This window comes from Acanthisitta chloris, unplaced genomic scaffold, assembly GCF_000695815.1.
Source record: "Acanthisitta chloris isolate BGI_N310 unplaced genomic scaffold, ASM69581v1 scaffold1719, whole genome shotgun sequence".
In the NCBI taxonomy this organism is placed as follows: domain Eukaryota; kingdom Metazoa; phylum Chordata; class Aves; order Passeriformes; family Acanthisittidae; genus Acanthisitta; species Acanthisitta chloris.
In genome coordinates, this window is record NW_008692871.1 from 37,339 (window position 1) to 42,385 (window position 5,047).

The following is a 5,047-nucleotide window of genomic DNA, read 5'->3' on the forward strand; positions in this document are numbered from 1 at the left end:
AAGTACTCATTACAGCACCATAACAACAACTACTTTAACAAATTTACATTTAATAGAAACACTTCTCCCCTCAAACACTATTCTGTATTCCCAACGAGCTGAAAGTCTGGATTTAAAAAAAAAAGAAGACAGTTTATCATTTTAGAAAGCTGAACCCCAGCCCCTTCTTTGGTTCAGCAGAGCAGTTTACTTTGCATTTTTTCAGTGAAAATCATTAGCCACTAGCACAAACTAATACACAAACTACCATCATCTGTTTATTTTGTTATTATTATTCTTTTATTGAAGCTTCAAACTAAAAGTTGTGTCTTTCTGGATGTATTCAAGAGACTGCTTTCTCTGCAAAACAAACTCAATTATTATGTAAAGTTTTATCCATAAACACTAAGACCTTAACTGAGCATTGTGGCCACTCAAGTTCTTTATGGGAGTCAGTGCATCAGCCATTATCTGGATAATGAGGAAAGAGCTGCATGGATTGCATGATAAAACATAGGAAAAATTGTGCTGGGTCATATCATAAAGAGTATCCTGTCCCAGCAGAGATCAGGAAAGAAACCAATGATAAATCATCTCCAACTTTCACCTGTTTAGAGACAAAGTATATAGCTACATAAAAATTTGCTTGATGCTAACAAAGTCTCAGTCCAGTCACTCCCAACACCACAGTTTGCCTTTCTTTTGCACATGTATAATCATTACTGTGCTGTAAGCTGCATCACTGATGTAACTACAGTTAAAATAACTCTCTAGGGAACCACTGCATTGGGAAGAGAATTCAAGGTCAGAAACAGGGAAGTCTAGAATATATATATATCTGGATTTGCTGCAAAAGTAAATGCTAGAAATTAAGTTTGCATGAATATGTCAGGCTCTGAGCTATGGGAATCTAGGAGCTAGCACACTCACTTTCGCTCACTCTTTACACATGTGGTCCTACTGTGGTGAACTTGTCCAAAGTCACTCACACACCGAGCTTCACTTATCATAACAAGGTCGCAATTTCAGACAGCAACATAACAAGTACCTTTCACGTGAAGACCTAGACAACCTTCTGGTCTTCTGCATGAGCCACCAAACTATCTTTCCTAGCAGATTAAGCAATTTTCTGACCCTCACCTATGAAATAATTGTATTATCTGTAATAATTTGTATATACAAGCTGTATATAAAATTAATTTTATATAAGCGAAGACTGAAACACTATACAACATACACGAAGTTTACAGAACTGATCTTTCAAACTGGATACTATTAAGCATACTTATACATTCACTTACAGCAACTTCAGAAAAAAACAAAAGCCTGATTCACTCTTGCACCAAAGGGAACAGAATAGAAATTTCAACATAGCAAAGTGGCAAGGCTGCCAGCAAAGGCCAATGCAAGTCTCCAACCACTTCTTTAGGATTGGATATGTTCCACACCATACTCAAAATTCTTTTACCAATCAAATGTCCCACAAAACATACACTGTATAAATTAAAGTGCTGTTAATAAAATAAAACACTCTATTAAGAAGATAATTTCATTATGATCATACTAAAATTAGACACTGGCATATGGTGTGTTTTCCAAGTGAGTAGCTGAATCCAGTTAAGACTCCACACACATACTTCAGAAGAGATATCAACATGTCATAGAATCAAAGAATCATAGAATTTTAGGGGTTGGAATGGACCTTACAGATCATCTAGTCCCACCCCCCTGCCATGGGCACGAACACCTCCCACCAGAGCAGGCTGCTCAAGGCCTCATCCAGCCTGGCTTTGAACACTGCCAGGGTTGGGGCAGCTACTGCTTCCCTGGGCAACCTGTGCCAGTGCCTCACCACACCACCCTGAAAAAACATTTCCCCTATATCTACCCTAAATTTCCCCTGCTTCAACTTGAACCTGTTACCTCTTGTTCTACCACTGCATGTCCTAGCAAAGATGAACGGATCAAATTAGAGTATGGATCTGTGCTCCCAAGACCCAACTCCACTACTAAAGTCAAACATTCCACATAACATATTATTTCTCCTGCTGTACTGACACCCCAAAGTCACCCTCTAGTAATATCTACCCTAAATTTCCCCTGCTTCAACTTGAACCTGTTACCTCTTGTTCTACCACTGCATGTCCTAGCAAAGATGAACGGATCAAATTAGAGTATGGATCTGTGCTCCCAAGACCCAACTCCACTACTAAAGTCAAACATTCCACATAACATATTATTTCTCCTGCTGTACTGACACCCCAAAGTCACCCTCTAGTAACAGAGATACACCTAAGAATAGAAGCATGTCCAGAAAGTCTATTACTGCACACCAGTATCAATGACTTTCTACCTTCTAAGCAGTGTTTGTTCCACTTGGCAAACTTGTGTCATGAGTTCCTTCTCTCTATTCCCAGTCCCTTCCAGTCACCACTATTATTGCAGCAGCACAAAAACTCATAGTAGTTTTATAATGGTAGGGGCATAAAGGAGAAAATTATTTGGGAATAAAAAAAAAGCGACAAACAAAACACTCCTAACAGTTGAGGACACTGCAGAAAATAACAATTTACACAGGCATACAATAGTTCATAGTATTATTTTTAAAAATGCCAAACTGAAATGAAGGCAAAGTAGTATCTTGGTAAGACAGAAAATGCAACTATTGCTTTAGTTACTTCTCAGAAGAACTATCTTGTACTCCAGGCACACAGACAAGTACAATGTAAACCGGCAATTTACAGACAGGACTTTTTAATACTTAATTATGTAGATCATACTTTAAATAAAACACAACTAAAATAAATATCAATAGATAAAGTAATTATCTAGCCATGATGTAGTATAACAGAGTGGATTGCATCAAATTCCACAGTGAATGTGGTGGCCTTAAACGAGGCCCTTAGAACCAATGAGTCTGTTGCCCTCCAAGTAGCTCTCATGTTATTGCAAAAGATAAGGTAAACTGTTATCACCATTTTTTGGAGAGAGGAGGGGGTACCACTGTGATGTAGACCACAGTAAGAAAATGAAGGCGTAGAAGCAGCAAACCATGGCAAAGAACAAAAGATTAAGTCTTCTCCAATGCAATGGAACATGACACTATGCAAATTCATGTAGATATCAAAGACTGCATTTCTCCCTTGGTGTTCCTCTAGATGTACTCTGTTCTAATTCAGCCTCAACTGAGAGGTTTTATATATATTCTGCAAAAAAATGGGCCTATAAGAATTTACATCATTCCTAAAGTTATGACAAGCTGAGGCAAACACTGGCAAATTTGAAGCAATTTCTGTCTTCTGCCAAATAAACACAGCTACATTTTCTTTACTATGCTATTTCCATGCTTTCAAATTTCTGTATGCCCTTACTTCTTAATTAAGTTCAAGAGTTAGTAGTAGGCAAGGATGAAGGTGAAATTTAGACAAAGACACTTTTCAAACTGCCTACAGATTCTGAAACCCATATATTCTGTTCAAGTTCTTCTTTATGTCTATTGTGCTAGATTTGTTTTATGCTTTGCTTCTCTCTAAAAAGATGGAAATTGGGGTCGTGGTGTACAACGTTTGTTGTATTTCATAGTCAGAGAAACCCCAGAGCTGGGTATGATATGGAACAAGTTTAAGTGTATTGGGCAAATAAAACCAATAACTAAGAGATTTGCTTAAAGTGCTTCAGAGAAGAATAACTAAATTGACTGCATGAAACTATGCAGATGTAAATGCAGTTTAAACAATTCTTGGGTACATTTCAACTACAACCTAGTCTAGAGAGAAATCCTGCTGTCCACAGATACACCTAGGTCATTTACCTACTTCACCAGGTATCAGATGAATACATCAGTTAAGCTTCACATTCTGCCTTCCATTTGAGGACTGCACCACCACTTTAATATATGTACCTGTGCAGAATGTCACATCAAGGCACACTCAGTATTACCTTGTAACTGCCTGTAAACTGCAGGCCTTGAGTTTAGCTGCTTTTCATAGATGCTGAAATCCACCCTGCCTTTTTACCCAGCTAGGCTTCACAAGTTCATGATCTGAAAAGCAGAAATACGGTCTTTCAACTGAAAATAGATTTGCAGCAGCACTGCACACACCTTCCTACCAATTTCCTCACAGCATCACAAATTGACCTCAACTCAGAAGAGAGATGTCATCTAGATTCAATAGCTCTAAATCAGATTTCAAGCTTATCAGGAAAAACAACTGTTGTCTGCAAGTCTTAGAGCAGGACCTCACAGTATTGAATATTCAAGCAGTACCAGCAAAATTAAAAATAGAGCATCAGATTTTTTCCCTTGAAAGAAATGCCACATACTGTATCTCCAAGCGATCCTAGAGATTATTCTAAGCCAACTATTTAAGCATTTGAATCATGAAAGTACTTAAACCAACACTACCACAACACACATTAAGCATCAAAGAACAGTCACTTACCCTACAGTAAGTGCACTCCCTTGAGATGTGCTGTCTACAGAGTCTCAAGATTTTGGATTCTTATACATACTAATGTCTGCTGCAGCATGCCCTTACTCTTGCCATTTTTCTCACAGTTGAAAATATAAGAGGGGATAATCAGAAAGGAGGAAGAAGAGTTGATCATGCTCAACAGAGAAGATGCCAGAAACTCCAGAAATGTGTAAGGAAAGCAAGAGGACACAGAGAATTCTCTGACCAGCAGTGTTAAGTACTCTTCCATAGAAGAGTATTAGACTACTACTAGTGTCAAAGTACAGAATTGTCAGCAGCAATTCAGGAAGACAGAACTGTTCAGTAAGTGCTTCTGTTCTCTGTTTGGGTAAAAGCTGACTAATGGTCCTATCATTAGATGAGAAGAATGAAAAGCTTCCCACTGGCACTAAGTCAAGATGATGTAAAAACAGCTACTGAAGTAAATACTTAATAAATCAACAGATTAGGATAATTTTCATTCAACATTTTTAAGAGAAGGCTAAAGAGCTCTCTGCAGCTTTAATGCTGCAAGCCTAGGACCATGGGAATGCTCCAGTGGGTAAAAAAAAAGCCAGTACTGTGATAATATTGAAAAAGGATAAACAAAGACT

General features: G+C 38.0%; 1 protein-coding gene across 1 annotated transcript in view; it reads right to left on the minus strand.

Moving 5' to 3' along the window:
- SP3 (Sp3 transcription factor) overlaps positions 1–5,047 on the minus strand; it is a 32,856-nt gene that overhangs the window by 11,608 nt on the left and 16,201 nt on the right. The gene's annotated exons all lie outside the window — the stretch shown is intronic.